Source organism: Lontra canadensis, unplaced genomic scaffold (assembly GCF_010015895.1).
Source record: "Lontra canadensis isolate GAN:19392208 unplaced genomic scaffold, GSC_riverotter_1.0 scaffold4, whole genome shotgun sequence".
Lineage (NCBI taxonomy): Eukaryota > Metazoa > Chordata > Mammalia > Carnivora > Mustelidae > Lontra > Lontra canadensis.
Genome location: NW_022630998.1, coordinates 47,407,261 through 47,433,908, shown reverse-complemented (window position 1 = coordinate 47,433,908; position 26,648 = coordinate 47,407,261). Strand labels below are relative to the sequence as shown.

General features: G+C 41.7%; 1 long non-coding RNA gene across 3 annotated transcripts in view; it reads left to right on the top strand.

The window, feature by feature from the left end:
* The window catches only part of LOC116862567, a 105,315-nt gene that overhangs the window by 48,691 nt on the left and 29,976 nt on the right, over positions 1–26,648 (top strand). For all 3 annotated transcript variants that reach the window (XR_004381659.1, XR_004381656.1, XR_004381657.1), the window contains exon 3: positions 21,546–21,720. This is a non-coding gene — a long non-coding RNA (uncharacterized LOC116862567). The remainder of the gene's footprint in view (positions 1–21,545; positions 21,721–26,648) is intronic.

The window sequence follows — 26,648 nt, the reverse complement described above, 5'->3', positions numbered from 1 at the left end:
CTTTAACTTTACAATATATGTAATTTGATTAAAAATTTTGGCTGGTCGGGATAAGGAGAAATAGAGGGAAATTGCTCTTAACGGAATCTCCAGTGTGCCTGGGATTATAATTGAAGCAGAAATGAACATCTTTCTCCGTAGGAAGTTAAAGAAAGGCTTTGTTCCATTTTTACATTGGAGATCATCTGTTATTGTAACCTAGACACCTAAACCCACTCCAGATTCAAAAAGTGCCATTTATAAACACGCATGCCAAGTTTCGAATGCCCTTTTTAATGTTTGCATATAATTTGAAGCTTGCAATGCCAAAGTAAAGTACAGTTTCCATTGTATTGCATTACCCACACTGCATGTGAGCTGCCTGTTTTCTCTGACATTGCCTAAATAGACGAAGCATAGTTTGACTTGGTTCAAAAGAGGAATGTTTCTCGGCTCAACTGAAATGATTGCTAGGTAGAAGCTGCCAACTTCATTTTCCCCCCACAGAAATGTACATTTTTCCCTATTATAAAATGTACTTATAATAGAAATGAGACAGTTCCCCAGAGTGTGGTTATCCAGAGGTAATCTCAACCCAATCTGATTAGAGGCAAGTAGCTCATGCCTCAGAATGCTCCAGGGTATGATTATTTTATGATAACCATACTCTGTATCATGTCTTATTGATTAACTAATAAAGTGTCAGCATTTCTATTTAGAAGAAAAGCTGAGAAACCAGGGGAGGATTCTGGTTCTAGAAGGAAGCGATTCTTTTGAAGGACCCAAACTACCTCTTTTGTGCCAACTTTTTACAATTTCGAGTGGAACATGAAAAGTCATCATGTGCCTATTTTCACATCACTTTGGCGATAAGATCATTCGTTGGTTTAATCTGATGTATTGATTTATATTTAAATGTACCATAAATTGTTGCCTCTCTCTGTTGTGAGATGAGAATGTGTGAGAGCAGAATGACATTTCTTTGAAGAATGCTGCATTTTGTTCTCCTCATCCAGATGACTTCATTGCACAGGTCCAGGGAAATATAGATAGAACCCGAAAAATATAGCAACCAGCTTGCCTATGGAAGCCATATGCTGGTAATATCAGCTAGCTTTGGAGTGAGAAGAGCATATGACTAGCAGGCAAGTATTTTGCAGCTAGAATAGCTTTTGGACTATCACTAGGAATGCGTCCCATGGCGTACAAGTCCAACAACCAAGAACTCATAATATCCATATCTCTCCCAAAGGCTATAACTACATGTATATGAAAAAGGTGGGATAGGGAACTGAAGCAATTCTCTTACATGATTCAATTCAACAACCTGTTTTGTCACAGTTACTTTATGTTTTCATTGTAAATGTAAGCCCTTATGGCCCTGATCACCAAATTATTGCCTCAGTATTCCATTTTCTCTTACTATGCAGACACAGCTAATATATTCAAATTGAAAAATGTTCCACAAGCAATAGTGTCCACTGTAGTTCTTGGTGATGTATGTTTTTGATGAAATTTCACTCTCTGAGAAGTATCATCTAGTCACTTCTATAATCATTGGTCAAGAGGCACTGGGTGTTGGGGTCAGGAGATCTCTTTCACTCTTCAATCCATTTCCTGGCCTATACATTATCGATGCCACTCTAACAAAGATATACATAGGATTATCTTAATTTATTCATTCCTGCTTTAAGTATCCCACTCCTCACAGAGCCGGTGGTATTTTTATCTTCAAAATCCAAATCTGCTAGAATGGAATTTCTAATTTCCCAAAGAACATTTTACCAGAATCTCTATCTTTAAGATTTAGGTTTAGTATTTGTCACAGGAATCATCCAAACTGTTTTCACAAGGACCCTAAAACTGATCAAACTGATTATTTAACACACATCTTCCTATTAATCTGATGCTGTTTCTCGCCCTCCTAAAAACAGGATTTTACTGCTCATCTCCTTTTTTCTCCTATGATGGCACTGGTTTTTTTTTCATCAGACCTTTGTTTATGTTGTTTGTTTGTTTGTTTGTTTGTTTGTTTTTGCTGGACAGACACACTCCTTCTAAATTATCTTTGACTGTCTTGCACTGCAAGACATGAAGTCTCTGCCCCCTAAGTTCTCAAAATTAAGGGAACATGGAACTCCCAAAGACTGGTGATGACATTTGTCCTAAGAAGAGTTGTGCAGGAAGAGCTCCCCCAACTTTTTACCCTGGAGTGAAAAGCTAGCCACTCCATTGGTTCTGATATTCTCAGATGTTAACAGATCCTGGAGGAGGATCAATATTGTTGAGTAACGATTGGTGTCTCCTGTTTTTTCTTCTGTTTGCGCCTACTATGAAAGGGAAACCTCATTAAAATGGAGTGAGGAGGCCAGAAGGGGGAGCTCTCGTGCCCTACCTGTCCTTACCAAATGCAGAACTAATAGGAAGGGCAGCACCCTCAGAGACCCAATGAGTACTACTTTCCTAGCCTGTAGAGGAAAGGTTTTCTCCTTGCCTGACATCAGCCCATCCAATGAGAAACTGCTACAACTCGGCAGGTGAAAACCCACTACACTTCAAACTCCTAATTTACTCCAACGGACTTTTTGTTTATAAGACCACCCCCTCCAGCTCCTCCTTTTCTTCTATAAAAGACTGTTCCTCTCCTTTGTTCTCTTGAGTTGCCTGTGGTTTTGACAAGGCTTGCATGTCCCAAATGACAATTCCTTGTCATTTGGCTGGCAAAATAACTGAGTTTTGGTTTTTTTTAACATTTAACATTTTTAACATTTTATTTATTTATTTGACAGACGGATCACAAGTAGGCAGAGAGGCAGGCAGAGAGAGGGGGAAGCAGGCTCCCTGCTGAGCAGAGAGCCCGATGTGGGGCTCGATCCCAGGACCCTGAGATCATGACCTAAGCTGAAGGCAGAAGCTTAACCCACTGAGCCACCCAGGTGCCCCAAAATAACTGAGTTTTATCTTTAAGGTTAACCTAACCGAAGCTGTTCTGTTTTGGTTTGGGTTTTTTTGGTTCGTTTGTTTCACAATGACCAGTGGAAATAATTTAGGTATATGAACATATTTTAAGATGTGTGTCCTAACTCTTACCTTCTCATGTCTGTGTCTCTGGCTGTTCCTTTTGGGTATATAGTTCAGTAACTCCCACATGTAGTTAGCATAGGCTACCTTACATTGCAGTAACACACAACTGTAAAGCTGAAATGGTTTATTTTTTACGAGGTGAGATTATTGGTCAGCAGGATAGGCTCTGTCCCACATAACCTCACTTTAGGACCGAGGCTATCAGGAACATTGCTGTGCCCTGGGGCAGTGGGAAAGACAGCTCTGGGGAGTCCTGCATGGGTCAAGTGCCCTGGCTCAGAAGTGATACACACTGACCAATATGATGCTCGGAGTCCGTCCAACAAGGATTGTACCGGAGAGGACAGACAGTACAGAGCTATTACAGGTCTAGAGTAAGAGAGAGCTGGAAACGTTTGGTGACCAGCATGAATGACTATCACATCCCCTCAGGTAAAACAACAGAACAGGGTGCCCAGTTCTGTTGTTTTACCTGAGGGTCACTTAAGTGACCAACTCTTGATTTTCAGTTCAGGTCATCAGCTCAGGGTCGTGGGATGGAGTCCCAAGTCAGGCTCTGTGCTCAGCAGAGAGTCTGCTTAAGATTCTCTCCCTCCTTCTCCCACTGCCCTACTCCCCATTCTAAGAAAAAAATAAATAAATAAGTCTTTTTAAAAAACAAAACAAGAGAGCTACCTTTTTCCAGATGATGGAGAATTAGCTCTTCTTCCCACATTACCTAATAAGTCCTGGTAAGGTATTTATTAAGGTAAGGACCTCAAATAATTAAGGACCTAATTATTATTAAGGTAAGGACCTCAAAACCTCAGATTAAAGATACTGTCATCAAACTTTAAGTTTTGAGGGTAGATTTATTCATTTTCTATTGCTGCATGAAAAATTACAGCTAATTTAGTGGCTTAAGACAATCTATATTTATTATCTGGTAGTTTCCATGGATCAGAAGTCAGTGTATGGGTTAGCTGGGTGTTATGCTCTGGGTTTTATCAGGCTGAAATCAAGGTGTCAGCAGGGGATCAATGCCATCCCAGTCTTACGGTCTCACTGGTTGTTGGGTGAATTCAGTTCCTCATGGTTATTGGAGTAAAGTCCCGAGCTTCTTGGTGGCTGTTGGTCAGGGACAACTCTCAATTCCTAGCCGTCACACTCATGTTCTTTGCCATACCGCATCTTCTAGAAGCAGTTCACAGCACAGTCACAGTTGTCTGCTTTTTCAAGGCCAGTAGGAGAAATCTCCTGGACTTCCTATCTCTCTGATATCTTTTAAGGGCTCTTCTGATTAGGTCAGGCCCACCTAAGATAATCTCTGTTGATTAACTCAAAGTCAACTAATTAGGGGTCTTAATTACATCTACAAATCCCTGTGCCTTATAACATAATGTAATTATAACATCATGTAGTGTATAAATGCCATTATATTTACAGGTTCTCTCACATCAAGTGGTAAGGGGATTATACAGGACATACACCACTGGGATAGGAACCTTGGGGGCCATCTTAGAATTCTTCCAACATAGAGACATAGAGGGACCATATCTGTGCAATTAGAAGCCAGTCTTGCAAGCTGGTTGTGTTTGGGACCATCTTAATAGCTGGTTTTACAGAAAAATTTGTTGTTTTGTCCAGTGCATCAATATTCAAAACATAAAAGGAAGGAGAGAAGGAAGGAGGAAGGAAACTGATGTGAAATAACACCAAGGTGAGAGGACCATGAAGCGGTGAAGGAGCCACACATGAATCATATCAGCCTCCCAAATGTTAAAAGTTCCAGTTTATTCCCAAGTGTCACATTTGTTTTTTTTAATATAGATAAATGTGGCATTCTTAGATGGCCCTTGGTGTATCTTATTGCATCTCCTCTTTTTTGTTTTGTTTTGTTTTTTTAAAGATTTTATCTATTTATTTATTTGACAGAGAGAGAGATCACAAGTAGGCAGAGAGGCAAGCAGAGCGGGAGGGGGAAGCAGGCTCCCTGCTGAGCTGAGCAGAGAGCCCGATGTGGGGCTCAATCCCATGACCCTGAGATCACGACCTGAGCCGAAGGCAGAGGCTTAACCCACTGAGCCACCCAGCAACCCCTGCATCTCCTTTTTGATACAGTATTTTTAAGGTTTCCTTTAAAGAAACTTCCTGCATTATTCTTTCCTAGAGAGAAGCACATTGGTTGCTTTGCTTCTTGCTCAACTGCCTAAGACGGCTCATTATTCTATAATATGTGCAGTATTGCCCAGAAGTAATTTTCCTTTTATTTTTGCCCACAAGGTGGAAAATTAAGGTTGAAATACAACTTTATTTTTGCTTTTCCCAGAAGAGGTGACAGTGTAGATTTTCCTGCCTTTTTTTTGACAAGCAGTGAAATATTATTTTGGCTACAACTATTGACTCCCTCATTCTATTTTGGCAAAAGTTTTAGGTAGAGTCTCCTGCCTTTGTTTATGCCCTAGAGGCCCATTCTAGGGCCTTGCAGGATGGAGGGGGGGGAGTCCCCTTTCATAGACTTTGTGACTTGGTTTTTCTGCCTGTTACCGCTCTCACATAGGACTTCCCATGCTGGTCTTCCTTTTCTAATTGGAGAAGCTCGTTCCGCATCTCCTCATAACATTTCTACCCAGGAAATACCACTTTTTTGTACTGAAAATGAGGAAGCTCTAACAAAGACTTGAATGTTGATGATTTCAATTTCTCTTTGGTCCTGAGTATGCACATACTAGTAGAAACGTTGACCAAGAGAGACTCCACATGTTAAGAAATTTTATCTTGATTTCATTATTCTGTACCCTATTAGTCCTTTTTAAATTTTTGCAATGTGATAAAGTGAAGAATTTTAATAATGAAGAACTACGAAGATTTAGGCCCACTTTTATATATATATCTTTTCCTCTAATTACATTTAACATCATTTCGTGACCAATACCAAAGGTGAACTACTTTGATGGGAAAGCATTATTTTTTTTTTTCCAGCTAAGGAATGTTTAAAGAGTCTATAAGGTCCTGAAGCTTCTATTCAATATTCATTCAGACCTGGATTTGAATTACTGTTCTGCCACTTCCTGAGTGTAAGTCTTATGCATATTATATATTTCTCTGAGTCTACATTTATTATCTGTAAAATAGGTATAATAAGCTCCTTAGGCCATGAATATTCAAAGACTGTAGTTCCATAAAAAATATATTACATCATGGGGCACCTGGGTGGCTCAGTGGGTTAAGCCTCTGCCTTCGGCTCAGGTCATGATCTCAGGGTTCTGGGATCAAGCCCCACATCGGGTCTCTGCTCAGCAGGGAGCCTGCTTCTTCCTCTCTCTCTCTGCCTGCCTCTGCCTACTTGTGATTTCTCTCTGTCAAATAAATAAATAAAATATTAAAAAAAAGAAAGAAAGAAAGAAAGAAAGAAAGAAAGAAAGAAAGAAAGAAAGAAAGAAAGAAAGAAAGAAAAGGCATTTGAAAAACTTGGACATTTAATCATGGTAAAAACTCTTAGCCAACTCTTAGGAAATTCCTTTATTTGATAAAGATACTTATCAAAAACCTAGAGTAAACATATTTATTAATGAAATGTTAGAAGCATTCCTTTTAAAATCAGTCCAAAGATAATAGTACTCATCTATTACCACTTCTGTATTCAACATTAGACTGCAGTTACTAGTCAACATAGCAAGATATGAAAAAGAAAGAAAAGCATAAGGGTTGAAAAGCAAGAAATGATGATAGTATTTATGGAGGGTGTGACCACTTTGGAGAGAACCCCAAGGAACCTACATACATAATAGAGTTTTTCAGGCTGGTTTGATTATATGATTAATATATTAAAACCAAAATTTTATTTGTATACTTGAGCAACAAACAATTGGAAAACATATTTTAAAAGATTTTCTTTTATAAAGAAACTAGAAATTAACCTAACAAAGGACTTCCCAGGTATGGGAAAGATTATAAAACTTGCTTAAAGTCCTTACCCAGCATATATTTCATGGCCAATAACTATAATCACTAAGAATTATGCACAGACCTTCAACTCCCTTGCATTTTCATTGCATGCTGCCTGCTTAGCCAAAATCAGAGTCATAGCCAACACTCTCTCCACCCTAGTCCTGCACCTGTGCAACGGAGTGTGACTGGAGTAAAATAACACAAACATGCCAGCTGGTTTCACTTTAAATTTAGGATTGCTAATCTTAACTGGGCCCTACTGCTTCCCTGAAACTATGCTGTATTTTTTTTTTGGAGGGGGGGTGTCCATTTCTATTCTCATTCTCCTATACCAATGTTTTCAAATTGGGTACATGAGCATGGAATCACCACTTAAGCCAGCTATTCCACTCCTAGGTAGACAGAAGAATTAAAAGCAGGTACTCAAACGGAAATTTGTACATCAGTGTTCAGAGCAGCATGATTCCCAATTGCCAAAAGGTGGAAACAACCTAAATGCCCATTGACAAATGAATGGATAATCTGAATGTGGTATTTATGCATAATGGAATATGATTTTACTTTATACTTGATCTTAGCCAAAAGGCCGAGAAGCAATGGAATGTGATTTTACTTTAAAAAGATGTGAAATTCTGGGATGCCTGGGTGGCTCAGTCAGTTAAGCATCCGCTCTCGGTTTAGGTCATGAGTCCAGGGTCCTAGGATCAAGCCCCACATCAGGGTTCCTTTCAGTGGGGAGTCTGCTTCTCTCTCTCTCTCTCTCTCTCTCTCTTTCTCTCTCTCTCTCTGTCCCTCCCCATCACTTGCTCCATCTCTCTCAAATAAATAATCTCTGTCAAACAAATAAATAAAATCATAAAAAAAAGATTCAAATAAATAAAATCTTTAAAAAAAATTAAAAATAAAAGGACGTGAAATCTAACACAGGCTACAGCATGGATAAACCTTGGTAACATTATACTAAGTGACATAAGCCAGTCTTCACAAAAGGACAACTATTGTATTATTCCACTTAGTGAGGTAACTAGAATAGTCATGTTCATAGAGACAGAAAGTAAAATGGTGGTCGCCAGGGGCTGGAGGGAGGGAGGAATGGGGAATTGTTTAACAGATACAAAGTTAGAGTTTAGGAAGGTGAAGGAGATCCGGAGATAAATAATAGAGAAGGTTGTACCACAATGTAAAACTGTTTAATGCCACTTATTATACACTTGAAAGTGGTTAAAATGGTCAATTTTATATTATCTATATTTTACCACAGTTTTTAAAATACATACATATGTGGGGCAGCTGGGTTGTGCAGTTGGTTAAGTGTCCCAACTCTTGTTTTGGCTTAGGCCATGATCTCAGGGTCATGAGATTAAGCCCCACGTCTGGCTCTGCTCTCACCACTGTGTTGGCTTAGAACTCTCCCTCCTCTTCCTCTGCCCCTCCCTGCCACTCTTTCTCCTCTTCTCTTTCTCGGTCTTTCTCTCACTCTGGAATACAGAAAAAAATCTTTTTTAAAAATTAAAAAAAAAAAAAAGAACATATGAAGGCTTCTTACGAAATACATGGTTGAAGCAGTCACTTTGCAAATACAGTCTTTCCCAAAACTAAAGTGCCTAAGAACCTCTGAGATCCAGGAGTCCCTTTTCACATTTGCTCTTCTCTTCTTTATGAAAAAAGTGTTTTTAATCATGCATCTCCTCTATTATGAATATTATTATGGTGCATGGCCCTGGTATGTAAGAAGCTAGATAAAGAAATAATTTGAAGTATTGTTGTACATGTTGAGAAAATGAATGACTCATTGTTGGGAAATATTATTACAGTTCAGTTATATTCCAACTCTTTGCTTTTAATTAAACTGAACAAGAACTAATTGAGTTGTCAGCAGATAGATCATTAAAAATAATTTTTAATGATTGATATAAAATATTTATACAGATAATCATTTGTTGAAATATAATTAATATACCATGTTGTAATAGTTTCAGGTGTACAACATATTGATTCCACAATTCTATGCATTACCCAGTACTCACCACAATAAGTGTAGTCACCATCTGTCACCACACATTATTACAATATTATTGACTATATTCTCTATGCTGTGCTTTGCATCTCTGTGACTTATTTATTTTATAATTGGAAGTTTATACCTCTTAATCCCCTTTATTTATTTTGCCCATCCCCCCCACCCACTTTCCCCCTAGCAACCACCAGTTTCCCCTCTGTATTTAAGAATGTTTTTGTTGAGGGGCGCCTGGGTGGCTCAGTGGGTTAAAGCCTCTGCCTTCGGCTCAGGTCATGATCCCAGGGTCCTGGGATCGAGCCCCACTTTGGGCTCTCCGCTCGGCGGGGAGCCTTCTTCCCCCTCTCTCTCTGCTTGCCTCTCTGTCTACTTGTGATCTCTATCAAATAAATAAAATCTTTAAAAAAAAAAGAATGTTTTTGTTTCTTTGTTGTTGTTCTTGTTTCAGATTTCCACATATAAGTGAAATCATATGGTATTTGTCTTTGTCTGACTTGTTTCACCTACCATTATGCCCTCTAGGTCCATCCATGTCGCAAATGACAAGACCTCATTCTTTCTGATGTGTTATATTCCATTGACAAGACCTCATTCTTTCTGATGTGTAATATTCCATTGTGTATATCTATCGATGGACACTTGGTTGTTTCCATACATTGGCTATTTTAAATAATGCTATAATAAGCAGAGAGATATATGTCTCTTCATGCATATTAGTGTTTTTGTTTTCTTCAGAGAAATACCCAGAAGTGGAATTACTGGATTATATGGTATTTATATTTTTAATTTTTTAAGGAAACTCCATACTATTTTGCATAGTGGCTACACCAATTTGCATTCCCACCAACAGTGTACAAGGGTTCCCCTTTTCTTCACATCTTCTCCAACAGTTGTTATTTCTTGTCTTTTTTGATTTTAGCCATACTGACTGGTGTGAGGTGATAACTGATTGTGGTTTTGATTTGCATTTCCCTGATGATTAGTGATGTTGGGCATCTTTTTGTGTCTGTTGGTCATCTGCATGTCTTTCTTGGGAAAATGCCTATTCAGGTCCTCTGACCATTTTTTTTTTTAAGATTTTATTTATTTATTCGACAGACAGAGATCACAAGTAGGCAGAGAGGCAGGCAGAGAGAGAGAAGGGGAGGCAGGCTCCCCACTGAGCAGAGAGCCTGATGCGGGGCTCGATCCCAGGACGCTGGGATCATGACCTGAGCTGAAGGCCGTGGCTTTTAACCCACTGAGCCACCCAGGCGCCCCCTCTGACCATTATTTTAATTGGATCATAGATCTTAATATGTTTTGGATATCAACCCCTTATTGGATATATCATTTGCACATATCTTCTCCCACTCAGTATGTCTTTTTGTTTTGCTAATGGTTTCCTTCACTGTGCAAAAGCTTTTTAGTTTGGTATAGTCCCCAACAGTTTATTCTCTCCGTTATTCTTATATGAATCTTATATAAGAACTCTTTGCCTTTACTTAAACAGAACTGAAAATGAATTTTTGATAATAAATATAAAATATAAAAATAATTGTCAGTAAGAATCTTTGTGATTTTGATAAGTAACTCAGGAGTTTCAATAATTTCATAACTTTGCTTTAACAAAACTCCTCTTCCCAACTAGCTATAAGTGAATTTATATCTTATGCAATGATAAATTTATGGTGAAACATTTTAGATGTCACTTTAAAATGTATGAGGAGATAACATCTTTCAAAATTATTTTAGGAGGTATGCAAAGAAAAAATTTGGTGACTACTAAGTTAGTTGACTACTTGATATTTTTTCCTTTTACAAAATGCCAGCTTTTCCCAGATTCTATCAGCCAATGACCCTACTTTCTCTTATACTGAGAAAATTGAAGCAATCAAAAGAGAATATCCACAAATCACCCACTTCATGCACACACCTGCTAGCTTCTGCACCCACACCTCATCCCTCCTGTTCCTATAGATGAACTCCCCAAGCCAGTAACTGAAGCTAAGCCCTCTATTTGTACCCCAGGTCCCACCCCTTTTTGTCTCTTCCAGGGTATTGCTCTAGCCATTGGCCTGTCTATTGCGTCCCATTGTTTCTCCTTACTACTCCTTAGTACAGAATCATTCCTGTTAGTAAACAGAGAATCATTCCTTTTAGTAAACAGATATGCTCCTATTTCCTCTTATCTTAAATGCAAAAACAAAACCTGTCTTGATTCACATTCCCTTCTAGTGACCACCCACTTAACCTCAAGCCCTTTATATATAATTTGTAATTTACAGCAAAATTCCTTGAAAGAGTTATCTATTCTCAATTCTTTTCTCCCATCATTCGCTCTTAGATAGACCTGCCTTGGTGAGGCCCTACCCATTCTCACTGCTCTTTGTCAGTGCCACCAGTGGCCTTTGCTTTGCTACATCCATCCAGTGGTCAGCTCTCAGGCCTCATCTTTGGTTTTTGGTTTTTTTTTAAGATGTTTTATTTATTTATTTGACTGAGATCACAAGTAGGCAGAGAGGCAGGCGGAGGGCGGGGTGGGGGTGGAGGGCCTGGAAGCAGGCTCCCTACTGAGCAGAGAGCCCAATGCAGGGCTGGATCCCAGGACTCTGTGACATGACCTGAGCTGAAGGTAGAGGCTTAACCCACTGAGCCACCCAGGCACCCCTCTCAGGCCTCATCTTAACCAAGATAACTCCTCCCAAGGTCCCCTTCACCACCCAACTTTCTGTTTTCAAATTCTTATAACACCTACCTCTCCTGTTCTTTTAATATTTGGAACCCTTAGGGTGTTCAGCGATTCCTTGTATTTCTTTACACACTCACTTCTAATAGTCCCTTTGTAAATAACCCTCCTGACATATTCCTGATTTGAGTGTGCCATTGTTTTCTGTTGAGACCCTGACTGGTGAGATCTGTTCTGGTACAGATGACTTCCATATTTACAACTTTATTTGGAGTCTTCCTTCTGAACTCCAGTCTTCTGTATCTAGCAGGCAACAGAGCGCCTCCTCCGAACCATCTAACAGAAATCTCAAACTTGCCATGGCCCGTATTGAGCTCCTGACATTCTCCCTCCAACCTATTCTTCCACCACTCTTCCCCATCATGGTAAATATGTCTGATGCTCAGACATATCTCTCAAGCTGATCGGTCCTGGCCTCCTCCCACCTCCATCTGCTCTGTCAGCAAATTCTCTTGGTGCTACCTTTCACCGGCTACTTCTCACCACCCCACTGCCACTACTCTGATCCAGGGCACCATCACATTTCATCTGGATTATTGTAGGAGCCTCATTGATGGCCTCCCTGCTTTCTCCATGCTTCATCAGTTCCAACACAGAGGCCGAGGCACTCTTGTTACACACAGTCAGATCTTGTCCCTCCTCTGCTTATCAGCCCAGCCTCACCCTGATCTACGAGAATGGGTCTCTGTCACCTTTCTGACCTCATTTATAATTCCTGCCTTTTCTCCACTCCAGCCATTGTGGACTCCTCAGAGTTCTTTGAACAGACTGGATAAACCAGCCTAAATTTGTAGTCCCTCTGCTTGAGATGCTCTTCCTCTAGATAGTCACATAGCTGGTTTCCCCACTATCTTCTGAACTTTTATATATTTATTGCTTATTTATTATTTTACTTTTATTTATTCTTTTACTTATTTATTTTGTTTGTTGTCTTCTCCCAACCAGAATGTATGTTTTATGAGGACAGGGATGTTTGCCCTTTGGAGTAATGTCCAACGTAAAGCAGTTGAATTTTCAATGAAATGAAAACATTTTAAAAAGATCTAAATAAGCCTCTGCCTTCAGCTCAGGTCATGATCTCAGGGTCCTGGGATCAAGCCCCGCATCGGGCTCTCTGCTCAGCGGGGAGCCTGCTTCTCCCTCTCTGTCTTTGCCTTCCTCTCTTCCTGCTTGTGATCTCTCTCTGTCAAATAAATAAATAAAATCTTAAAAAAAAAAAAAGACCTAAATAAATGGAGATATACAGTTTTATTGGATAGGAAAACTCAATATTAGAAAGATGTCAGTTCTCCTCAAATTGATAAATTCACTGCAATTCCAATAAAAATCCCAGTGGAATTTTTCAAAGAACTTGACAATTAATGAGCACAGCCTAAGAATATCTAAGCACTGTTAAAGATTAAAGTGGCGAATCTGCTCTTCCAGATAACAACACTTTTTCCTCAACTTATAGTAATGCAGACAAGGTAGGATTGATTCAGGACTAAAGAAATTGGTAGTAGAACAAAATAGAAAACCCTAAAGCAGACCTATGCTTATGGCAATGTAATATACTACAGAGGCAGCTCTGCAGTCATTGGAGGAAGGAAGGATAATTCAATAAATTATCCTGGAACAGTTGGTTATTCATAAGGGGAAAAAAATGTACATAGGTCCCTACCTCACACCATACACAAAATTAATCCCAGATAAATTATGCTTAGATGTGTAGGACAAAACTTCAACGTTTTTAGCAGAAAATAGATCATATCTTTATGACTTTGAGGTAGAGGACCTGCTAAAAAAAGACCAAAAAATTGCTAGCCATGAAGAAAATACTGAAGTATTTTTGCATACATAAAAATCTGGGTACATAAAAGTGAAGAACATTTGTTTATTAACAGACGCTGTAAAGCAAATGATTATTATCCAGAATATACAAAGAACTCTTAGAAATCAATTAGAAAAATATAAATGTTCCAAAATGAAAATGAATGAAGCCTTGAACAAGCTTTCACAGCAAAAACACAAATGACCAATATTCATGATAATATACTTAATCCCTTTAGTAATCAGAAAAATTCAGATTTGCATTAGAAGTCACAGGATTTTTGCTTTAATTAAAAAGTGTCATAATAGGAAATGTGAGTAGGGATATGGAGCAAATGCAATACACACTGGTGGTGGAAATATCACTTGGTACCCCCATGGGGAAAATAGCAGGGTTTGGCCTCTAAATGTGAACATTCACTTGGGTACCAGGAGACCTGTATAGGAATGTTTGTAACAGCACTGTTTACAATAACAAAAATCAAACAACTTCCCTCAAAGAATTAAGATGCTAGAAACAACCCAGATGTCCAACAACTGTGTGAATAAATTGTAGTATAATCATGACATAACATTTTAGAATAGTGGAAATGAATGAAACCCAGCTACACACTGGCTTTATTTCCAGTCCTTTTGACCCGTGTTGCCCCTCTCCTGTCAGCTTATGCAGCTCAGCTCAAGATAGAAGAGCCAGTTCTTCAAGTAACAGCATGGACTTTCAGTGTGAGCCCTTTTTCTGTCTCCTTAAACTCAGCTTCTGGCTCATTTTGCCCAGCTTCACATTCCCTGCACCTCACCCCTAAACCAGGCTCAGTATGTGTGCGCATGTGTGTGTGTGTGTGTGTGTGCGCGCATGCACGTGTGCACGCACATGCACAGTTAAGAGAGGATTTGTGAACAGAGTTAGGATTCTGACAGGAAGAAGAAGGAGGGCGTGGACCTTGGATAGGCAGCCATTGTCCACTGCAGATCTTCCTAGACTTACAGTGGGGTTACATCCTGATAATCCCTTCAGAAGCTGAAAATACCCTAAGTTGAAAATGCATTTAATACACCTAAGCAACCAAACATTATAGCTTAACCTACTTTAAACATACTCAGAACACTTCTGTTAGGCAGTTGTTGGGCAAATCATCTAACATGAAGCCTATTTTATAATGAAGTGTTGAGTATCTCGTGCAGCAGATGAAATACTGTACTGCAAGTGAAAAACAAAATGTTTGTATGGATACAGAATGGTTGTCAGTTGTATCGTTGTTCTCCCCCATGATCGCGTGGTTGCCTGGGACCGGCTGCTCACAGCAGCTGCCCAGCGTTAGGATTAGGAGAGAGGATGGTAGTGCATATTGCTGGCCTGGGAAAAGATAAAAATTAAATATTCAAAGTGCAGTTTCTACTAAATGTGTATAGCTTTCGGACCATCATAAGGTTGAAAACTCGCATCTGCCTGTCATAGGTCAGAGACCCTGAAGCATTGGTTGACACCTCTTCCCTCTTGTCTGCTGCAGACTTCCTGAGGGGAACGCCATGTTATCACCATCCGTGCGTTCCCCCAGCACAGCACCTGGCACATCTCAAGGAGTCGAGAAATACTGAACCAAAGATGAGTCTAAGAAAGACCTCACTGGTCAGACCCAGCAGAAACAGAAATCAGGTGAAGAGCCTCTTTGCCATATCAACATGCTCACTAGGAAAGTTGGTAGCTGTAGATAAGGAAATGGGGAAGATGACAAATCAAGAAACAGAGGCATTTAGGGCTTTCTTTGGCTAGCAAAACCAAAACGTACTGGTCAGAGGCACCAATTTTCCAGAGCAACAAAGTGTCTAGTTTAGGACACTTGCTTTTTGATGCAAGCATCCTCAAGTCTTTAGTAGTAACTCCACAGTGAGGTGATGTTTTCCGGATCTTGAAAGGAGCACAGCAGAAGCTTTTGTCTTCCAGTTGCCAGGGCGGGGAACGTGGCTTACCATTCAACTGGAACAGTATTTTTGGCAGCCGGGGCTTTCAGGAGCTTTTCTCAGCCATCCCCTACACCAGCCAGCCACTCACCGGTTGGGCCGGGCTGACAGCACAATGCTTGGGCACCGGGCCCCCCGGCTCTAGTTTCCCCAGGTAGCCTGGGGTAATGTTTGGTATCCCTCTAACGATGACTAATTCACCATCCCAGTGTCTGAGGAGGTATGGAGGACTCAGACAAACCCCATATTGTCCTGACTTTTGGTCAAAAGGGCCAAGACCTGGCCACTGTATTCCATCCCTTCAGAATAATTCTTCTCCTCCCTGCCTCCACACTAGGGTCACCTCGTGCAGTAATGTGCTTTGTGCTTTGCACAGGGGTTTTGCTGAGGAGCCAGGGGAGCAGAATCCAGATGACATTTTGCTCACTAAACCTGGAGGGAGGGTTTGCATCCTGTACCTCTCTGGAGGAGGGAGCTCTTTCTTCTTATTAGAGGCAGCCACTGCTTGCCAAGCCTGGGCTTCAGCTGCCCAAAGGGGCGCCTTCACTTAATTGGCACAGAGATAAGTACTGCCTTCCCATCCTGTCCCTAGGAGGCTCCCAAAAGTATTGGACAAATTTGTGATTGCTTCCTGCCCTAGCTTTTGCTGGGAGTGAGACCATCTGCAGAAGGGCCGTGATCACAGCCCATGTTCCCAGCCCTGCTCCTGAGAGTTTTGAATCTTCCTGATCACTGACTATCTGTGAGCCTTGTCTGCCCAGCCTGCTGGCTGTCTGTGCTCTGGCTCCTTGCCTGGCTGATTCCTGGCTCACAGCTTAGCCCCGAACTCCCATTTGTGCCCAGGCCTCTGCGTGGTTGCTGACGCCATCCCTGGATGCAGCCGGTCTGGGCTTTCCGTGCTGACTCTGGGCTTCAAAACTTAAAGGCTTAGCACTGACAGTAGCCTCAGAGCCAGACAAGAAGGAACTGTTTTCCACCGAGTAAAGTATTTTCTGTCCAGCCCAATAGGACATCTTTGAACAGCCAGGCTTGACCCACTGGTGTACGGTACACATACCCCTGTTTACAGATGACCTCATAGATCCTTCTGTTCCAAGCACACCTCCTATCCCGTTCTTCTCATCCATGACCACAGAGTTCATTCCACTCTCATCTCTTATCACATGTATCTCTCTAGATTACAGATGATCTTTCTCAGTATTGTTTTCAGTAATGTGCTCAAATTCCCACTAAAATCCTTCACAGCTTGACCCATCGCCCAAGATTCCCCCAACCCATGCCTCCCCCAGGAGTCACCCCATCACACCACACACACACACAAACAGCGCGCGCACACGCACATGCATGTATGTGTGAGTGTGTGGACATGTGCACACATACACACAGACCCACGGAGCCTGCCCGGACTTAGGGTCCAGAGGCTATTTGGCTGCTGAAGGCATATGCAGGATGAGTCAGGAGCCTGCAGCGAAAACCCATGTTGTTACCGGAAGGACTAGCTGTCCTGTCCTGGAGCTGAGCTGTGTGACTTGCTGGGATAGGAAGGCAGGCATAAGGGATCAGAAAGAAGGTCAGGAGTGGGGAGGAATAAAAGGTGAGGGAGATTAATCCTGTCGGAATCCTGGGAAAAAAGATCACACTTTGAAAAATTTATTTGGAGAGCACATGGGCGGCTCAGTTGGTTATGTGTCTGACTCTTGACTTTGGCTCAGGTCATGATCTCAGGGTCCTGGAACCGAGCCCCACCCACATCAGGCTCCACACTCAGCAGAGTGTCTGCTTGAGGATTCTCTCCCTCTCCATCTGCCGCCCCACCATTGCTCTCATGCTCCCTCTCTAAAAAATAATGATAACAATAATAATAATAATAATAATAACTTTTTTGAAAGAAAGAAGGGAGGGAGAAAGAAAGGAAGGGAGGGAGAAAGGAAGGAAGGAAGGAAGGAAGAAAAATGTATTTGGGAGGGGCGCCTGGGTGGCTCAGTTGGTTAAGCATCTGCCTTCCACTCAGGTCATGATCCCAGGGTCCTGGGATGGAGCCTCACATAGGGCTCCCAGCTCAGCAGGAATCCTATTTCTCCCTCTCCCCTGCTTGTGTTCTCTCTGTCTCTCAAATGAATAAATAAAATCTTTTTAAAAAAGAGAGAGAGAAGAAAAGAAAAAGAAAAATGTTTTGGGAGCCATCATGCCTCTGGCTCTTTTGCTCAGCTCCCCCCCTATTTCTGACCAGAAACTATGAAGAATCCAGCTCCCCTTTCCCCCATAATTCATTCTGGCCATCTAGTCATTCCAACACAACTTCTGATCTGATTCCTATAAGTGTAAGTTCCAGGTGCTACAGGAGACTACTTTGTGCTACACCTCGGCTACAGGAGACTATTTTGTGCTGCACCCCCAGCAGCAGGCCCTCTCCCACAGGGAGTCAGTGCATTCAGGCTCCACCCCCTACACCCTGGCTCCTGTGAAATGTATTTGAGCGCCTCTGGGACTGAGATCCCTTCTTGATGTTCCTTTCAGCTCTTCACACCACCTACCGTGATTCTGGGCACATATCACACCATCAGTGCTTGTTAACTGATGGACAGATTGATCATAAGCACACATTCCATCACCTCTTATTGAGTGGTTTTCAAAAAGTGCTGGGAGGATCCTTTGCGCCAGAATCTCCTTGGGTGTTTTCTAAAATGCATTTACTTGAACCCCACCACGCACTGGCTATTTCAGAATTTCTGAGAGTGTAACTGTGGCAGCTGCCTTGTAGTGGATAGATGATGGCCACAAACTGACGTGTCTGCCATCAAGAGACGGGGTCTATTTCTCCCCTCCTTGAAATTAGCCCATGGCTGCTGTGAACAATGAGCTGAAGCTCTGCCAGTTCCAGGCCCAACCTTGGTCTCTGGAAGGCCTGGACTATGTGGAGGGACCCTAAGACTACATGAAGAGGGGTAAGAGCCTGCTGAGACAACTCTCCACTCATCCCCTCCAATTTGCCCAGCATGTGGGTGAAGCTCTTCAGGACCCTCCGGATGAGACCAGACACGAGCTGAAAACCAATGGATGACCCCAGGTGATCACCTAGAGCAGAAGAATCAACCAGCTGATCCTTCCCAGAGTTCCTAACCCACAAAATTATGAAATGGAATAAGTTGGCTGTTGCTTTAAACCTCTGAGTTTTGTGATAACTTGTCACATGGTGATAGAGAATAAGAATATGCAGACATCACAAATTCTCCAGGTTTTTCTGGTGTATCCTAGAATTTGAGTCATTGGTGTAAAGGGATCTGACATTTAATGAGTAAAATTTTATATTAAAGATGAGAAAATATAATTCACTTCACAATTTGTTATTTATATATCCTAAGGGAAGAATATATAGTAAAATAAAATCTCATCATTTATGTTGAACTCATTTTGTTTACCGAACAGTTGTGATCATAATACAAACAAGAGAGGGCCTCCAGCTCTCCTGAACTTTTCTAGACAATTCAATTGCCTCAGACAGTGTTAATAAACAATGTCATCCCAATGGAATAAAATACGGCTTTGGATTTAAAATGTAGTGAGTCCTGACAACATTTGGTTTGGATTGGACATGTTTCCTTAGTCTTTGCTTCCAGGCCAAAACTAAGAAGATTGGTGAGGGGGAGGGAGGAGAGGTTAGTCTCTTGGGAGTATATTTTAAATCTGAAGGTTGTGGGTTTCTTTTGGGTTTCATAATGAAACCTTTAGACTTGTAAGTCACATGACCAACCACTGCTTTAGCCAGAGTTTTGGATGAAAACCACAGGACCCTACAAACCCCACTGGGATTAGTGATTTTTGTTTTGGTTTCTCAACAAAGCAATTTGGACAAATCTGAGAAATTTTTACAGACTCAGCAGAGATCGGTGTGAAACTCAGCGTCTTCCTTGGACGCTTCAGCTGAGCTTCGGTGGGTTTGGACGGGTCCAGTGCTTAAAAATGGAACTCTAAAAGCATAAAACCACACAAGCCAAAAATATTTTCCAAAACGAGTTTAACTAAACTGAAGCTGCTGGGATTTGTGCCCTCTCTGTGCCGACAAGTAAATGTGCCCCTTCCAACTCGATTCCCAACCTGCCTTCAAGCTCATTGGGTCGGCTGCGTCACGTGCCGAGCGGAGCTGTCGCTCTAGAACAGAACCCTGGCCTCTTCAGACACTCTTCAGAGGTGGCGGTGTGTTTACCAAGATTCAGTAGTTTGAAGCCTGGCAAGAAATCAACCTCACCACCTATTTTTATTTTGTTCATCTAAAAAACAGAGTGTCCATATGGTGGCATCACTTGAGAATAGCTGACAAATAAATACAGTCATCCTTAAAGCCAGTGGTTCCCAGACAACCAGTCTGGCCCATGGCCGGGCTGCGTCAACACTGCTTGAGACCCTGGTGGAAAATACAGATTCCCAGGCAGCTCTCCAAGTCAGAATTTCTGGATGGGAGCCCAGGAATCTTTATTTTTAATGAGCTGTTCAGATGATTGTATACATCCAAGTTTAGGAAACACTTTGGTGTTGAAAAAATATGACACCCCAGCCCTGGCCAAGATGGAGTAACATGAATTGGATTTATCCTACTGCCTGAAACAACTAAAAAAACGGCAACAAAATGTATAAAAGAATGGCTTTCCGACACCGGACGTCAGGCAGTCCGGGATGATGATCACTGAGAGGGCAAAAAATGATTTTCCAGATACCAGGAAGGGAGAGCAGGCAACGCTTGGTGCATGACAATCGGGTTTAGGGGATGAGGTTGTTAGGAGGTGATTTCGTTGTACTCCATGAAGGGTGCTTAGTGACTTCACAGAGGACTCCTCACAGAGCGGGGGCTGGGCTGAATAACCCGAGGACCTTCCTTCCAGTGGAGATATTCAGCGGCACAGGTGCGCATATGCTGATGGAGACTAAGGCCAAGTACGGCGTGGATTTGCAACATACTCTTATTTGTGTTTTAAAAATAGAGGCATTTACATATCACAATAGGCAAAACCTTTGTCAGAAACCTAAGAGAGTGGTACTCATTGTTTCTGAGGCACAAGCCTGACAAGCTGGGCTGAGGTGGGATGGAAACAAGTTTTACTGTATACTTTCTATACTGTTCGGATATCTCTAAAATGATCATGTGTTTCACTTTAAATAAAAAAATTAAAATAAATGAGTCCTCCTAAGGATTTCTTTAAATATTTAACCAGGAGTATCTGGCTGGTCCAGGCTGTAGAGCATGTGACTCTTGACCTTAGGGTTGTGAGTTCAAGCCCCATGTTGCAGGTAGAGATTACCGAGGAATAAGCAAACTTTAAAAAATAATAATAAAAAAATCAATAAATATTTAACCAAATTTTATTTGATTTTCACAAAACACCTCTCCTGTAACTCTTCAGGAAAATGTTGACCATGTAAAGCACTTGATATAATACACACCCATTCAGTAATTTATTCTATGTATCATTCACAATTTAGTTTGTCCTTATTCATCTGACATATGATACAATCCTACACAACAAACAGTGACAGCAAATAAATGAAACACATTTATTGTGTATCAACTTAATTTGAAAAACAAGTTGTTGCCATTGCCTTTTCATTTCCAAAATATGAGTTTAAAGTTATTTAATTGTTTTCGGGGTCTGGCACAGTCCCACACAATGCCTAGTGTTAATTATCTGGTCACATCCAGATTCCTGCAGTTGTTTCTAAAATCTACAAAGTATTCTATTTTAGACTCCCAAGGGTCCGAAGTGTAAGATGTTTGTATAAGGCCTGTGTTTGCTCTATGTGTGGGTACACGTAAGATAAAGAAAAGCTTCAGGCTCAGAATAAATGTTCTTCCCTCAGGCAGGGCCACCGTCCTGAATGGATGTCCATGTTCAGGCCTCTGGTTTATGGGGAGCCCTTCTTAAGGGGACCCCACACAACATTTCCTGTTGTGCTTTTTCTACTCTTCTGAAGGGTAGGATATACATGTTTTCATTGTTAAACAAAAGATATGAGCTATGTGAATTACCTAAAATTTTTCCTCTGCAGATTGTAAGGATTTGGGAAATTTAAAGAACTAGAAGGCCCAAAGAAGAGATTTAACCAAAGAACCAAAATCAGAGAAAGTGAATTTGGGAATCTAAGTAACTGAGAAATCAAATCCATTCTTTCTGATATTCCATTGTTTTCTCTGCTCATGGATTCTCACCAAAGGACAAGCAAGGTCAGTTCCTTCTCTCTTAAATTCCTTCTCAAAAACAATGGGAAAGGAAGCAAAATATGGGTATCTTTGTGTTTGCTTGCATCAACATAAACACCAGGAACATACGTGAGAATCCCCTATAAGGACAGGGCATGGGGGTGGAGAGGAACTGGAGTACATGGGGACAGACCTCTCAACATTTACTGTTTTTCTAATTGAAATATATTCGACCCACAGTGTTACAGTAGTTTCAGGTGTACAGCAGAGTGATTCAATTTCTCTATACCTTGTGCTTTGCTCACCACAAATGTAGCTGCCATTTGTCACCATACAGTGCTAGTACAATACCATTGACTATATTCCCTATGCTGTACCTTTCGTCCCGTGACGTATTCATTTTGTAACTGAAAGCCTGTGCCTCCAACTCCCTTTGACCCATTTCGCCCATCTCCACCACTCCCTTCCCTGTTCCTATACTTACGTGTCTATTTCTGCTTGTGTGTGTGTGTGTGTGTGTGTGTTTTAGATTCTACATATATGTGTAATCATATGGTATTCGTCTTTGTCTTATTTCAGTTAGTATAATAGCCTCTAGGTCTATCCATGTTGTTGCAGATTGCAAGATCTCACTCACTTTTATGACTGCATGATATTCCATTGTATATATTTCACATCTTCTTTATGCTTTCGTCTTTGGTGGGACACTTGGGAGCCTTCTGTATCTTAGCTGTTATAAATAATGGTGCAGTAAGCATAGGGGTGTATATATCTCCTTGAATTAATGTTTTCATTTTCTTTGGGTAAATAGCTGGTTGTGGAGTTACTGGATCATATAGTATTTCTATTTTTTCATTTTTTGAGGAACCTCCATACGGTTTTTGACAGTGGCTGCACCAATTTACATTCTCACCAACAGTGCATGAGGGTTCCCTTTTCTCCACATGCTCACCAATACTTGTTATTTGTCTTTTTGATTCTAGCCATTCTGACAGGAATAAGGAGATATCTCATTGTGGTTTTGATTTGCATTTTCCTGATGATGAGTGATGTTGAGCATCTTTTCATGTGTCTACTGGCGATCTTCATCAACATACACATTTTTTTTTATAAACATATATTTTTTTCCCCAGGGGTACAGGTCTGTGAATCGCCAGGTTTACACACTTCACAGCACTCACCATAGCACATACCCTCCCCAATGTCCATAACCCCACCCCCCTCTCCCAACCCCCCTCCCCCATCAACCCTCAGCTTGTTTTGTGAGATTAAGAGTCACTTATGGTTTGTCTCCCTCCCAGTCCCATCTTGTTTCATTTACTCTTCTCCTACCCCCTTAACCCCCCACAACATACACATTTTTATAATGTTTTCATCTCAGACCATGTGAATGCATCAACTATTTTTAAGATTTCAGCTAAAAAAAAAAAAAAGATTTCAGCTAAAAAATATTTCTCGAAGCTTATTTCTTTCCATAAAACCTTTATATAACATGCCTAAGGCTAGGTTGAATAGACTGAAGTTGCCTAAACTGAATAAAAACAACAGGAAACTTGAGCTCAATCTCCGCCTCCCCTTTCCTTTGCTTATCATTTTAGGTGGAAAAAGATCTCCAATAATTATCTAAGTGACTTCCTTATGGCTTTTCCATGGCTTAGATCAGATGAGTCTGTAGGTTCCTAGAACATTTTGAAAGATAAAAGACAAAATTCTACTTGGTGTAATTCTTCCTTTTGGAGACATTTTTGGGTATTCACTACAGAATCACCTGTGTAGGATAACAGAAGTCAACAAAACAATGAGGATCCTGGAAAGAAAAGGAGATTGGGGGGGGGGGGATACGCGCGTGTGCGTGAGTGTGTGTGTGTGTGTGTGTATACACACACTCATGTGCAGGGTGTTGGGGAAGATGGCAGAGAAGGCCTGGAGGTATTTCCCAGTGTAAACATTAGAGGTTTAATTTTTGCAAAGCAGCTTTTCTGGTGAAATATTGCTGACTGTGTTTGGAAGTTGATAATATAATTCAGTTCTCCTCTGGGCATTGTGGGTATACTATGATTTTCTTGGTTGAAATGCCTCCCTCCCCACCCCCAGAATAGTAGAAAGAGTGAATAATTTCATATTGGACACTTTCCCTTTTGGGGAATAATTTAAGCACTACCATATGTCTTCTTATTTTGTCCTTCTACTGTCTCTCACGAACCACTGGGCTTTGAAAATGCAAAAACAAAGCAAACACAAAGAAACACACGCATGCACGTGTCTGTGTGTGTGTCTGTGTATGTGTTTAAAAGCACTCTCTGGTGATTGTCCAACCACTGGGCCATGGTAATTATCCAGGAAGGTGTTTGAAGATGTGCTTCACTGAAGGGGAGTGATAACAACCTTCAGAAACTGTTTAATCCCCTGAAACTAAAATCGGTCTGATGGTAGCTGCATAAGACGGGAAGGAATAATCATTGAAATTAGACCCAAGGAAGAAGGCGTGAAGTGTGCCTGCTCTCGGGGCGCCAGTGTCAGAAGCACTCGGGTCCAAGGCACGTATGTTTGACCTCAGATGAATTCTGGAGTGTTTTCCTGTAGAAGAGCTTGTTCTGAGTCACTCCTGGTGAATTGGTGTCTCTCTCTCTGACATGGTGTGTGGCGTGGTTGTCCCATGTCCACAGTGAGCTGCCAGATCTGCAGAAGCAGAGGCCTTTTTCGGAAGTGCCTAAATCAATCTAGAAATAGTAGTCTGATTATTTGATTTTTCACAGTTCTTTGCCTTTTTCCTACACTGAGGAGTTATGTAGCTAACTTTATTCATATCGAACAGCAATGGAGGTTAAAGTGATCTCTGATTTGGAACCATACCGTTGACTTGAAAAGTGCAGAGGTTCTTTAAGTATACTCAATTCGTGAGCACCCAGCCAAGCAGATCATTTAGGAAGCCTCTTATCTCAGAAAGCTGATTAAATTATAAAATTATCAAGACATTTATTTCAAAGATACTGAGAAAAATCAGGGCGTTCTTGTCAGGTGCCTGAAGGCACCTTTAAAACTTGACTCCAGGGGCTCCTGGGTGGCTCAGTCATTAAGTGTCTGCCTTCGGCTCCGGTCATGATTCCAGGGTCCTGGGATCAAGCCCCTCATTGGGCTCCCTGCTCAGCGGGAAACCTGCTTCTCCCTCTCCCACTCCCCCTGCTTCTGTTCCCTCTCTCGCTGTGTCTCTCTCTGTCAAAAAAAAAAAAAAAAAAAAATTTAAAAAAAAAAAAACTTGATTCCAACATTCTTTAACATCTTCTCATCAAGAACAGGAGCCTCTGTCCCTGCTCTTGAGTCAGGATGGGCTGGTGACTGCTTTGAGCAATAAAGTGTGACAGAAGCCTCACTCTGTGGCTTCTGAGGTGAGATTGGAAAAGGCCATGCCACTTCTACTTTTTCCTCCTGGGATGCTTGCTCTGGAAGAATCTGGCCCCCACGCAATGAGTCTGCCTCCCTTGAGAAAGTTTTGCTGGGCAGGCCTCTGGTCACAGGCTCTCTGAGCTCCAGTGGCTCCGGGCCGTGTAGATGGGCCATCTTGGAAACACAGCCCTGTTGAGCCTTCAGATGGTTGCTGTCCCTGCCGGTGTCTGACTGCAACCTCAGGAGAAATTCCATGTGACAAAAAAGCAGCTAAGCCCTTCCCGAATTTATAACCAACAAAATCTTTTTTTAAAGTTGTTTTTTAACGTACTGGTTTTGGTTTACACCACCAAGTTTTGGGTTGATTTGTTATTCGGTGCCAAGAGGAAGGAAGTTTCTCTCCTTTGACACACCTTCTTATTCCAGCTGCTTACGTTCACTTCTGAGCATTTACCCTGTGCTGGTGTTAGTCCATTTTTCCTTTGGTTCATCTTTTCATCCCCCACCTATATCCACACACACAGCCACATGGCCACGGCCACTGGAATATGCACAAAATCGATCACTAGGCTCAGTTTTACTCTCTAATTCACTCAGTTCAAACCTCATTTTTTAGCCAAAAAACATGGGTCTGCAGGGATTAAGTGTTAGTCCAAGGTCACAGGGCTCAGAAATGGCCCAGCTGGAAGTAAACCCAGGTCTTCAGACGCCCAGTCCAGTCCTTTTCCCACTAATTACTTTCATTTCCCATTCATCTCCCAAAATAAAATGGGTCAATCCTTTTCTAGTCCAGAGGCCATAAACTCTGAAAGGGCCAGATGCCTGGGCACAGTGCCTCATTTGGCCTTCCAGCGGTTCCAGCGGTGACTGGTGGGCTTCTGGCGAGGGCTGCCTATAGCCAACCTGCTGGGGGGAGAAGAGAGGCAGTGAGTGAAAAGAGGAAAGAGGGAAGTGCCATGAGGGCCTGCAATATCCCTCCCTTGTTCCTCACAGGTCTATATTCTGAAGGCCTGACGCTGATTATGGCCAGAGCGCAGGCAGGGAGTCCCAAATGTGCTGGAAAACTGCCAGGTGCTGGGGGAGCTTCCCCCGCTCCCAAGTTCCTATGTTAGACCCTTCTCGCAAACACAGAAGTCTTTTTAGATGGGATACAGTGTATTTCTGAGTCAGGCTTGAAAAAGATGAGCAACTGGGGCAAAAGAGTGGGAAACCCTCTGTTAGACAGGACTGGGGCTGGTTAAATGTGAGAAGCATGTATCGGTGTATTTTATCTGCCCCTGAGAGGACCAGGCACACTATCATTAATACACTGCTGGTCACGGCCCCAGCATTGCCCCAATTTTTCTAAGCCCTACGGCATTGTTATATCATTTGTCTGGCAAGGGAATCAGAACCAGTGAGTAAGAAGGCCACCTCCTGAGCTCCCCCAGCGTCCCCCCACCATGGTGTATTTCCATTCCTTGAGCTTCTTGCCAACAACCAGATCTCCCTCCTCCACCCACCTCTCCACCATTCTCCTACACCAAAGGGTAAAGGATGATTAAAAGTCGTCTGCATGAGGTGTGGTT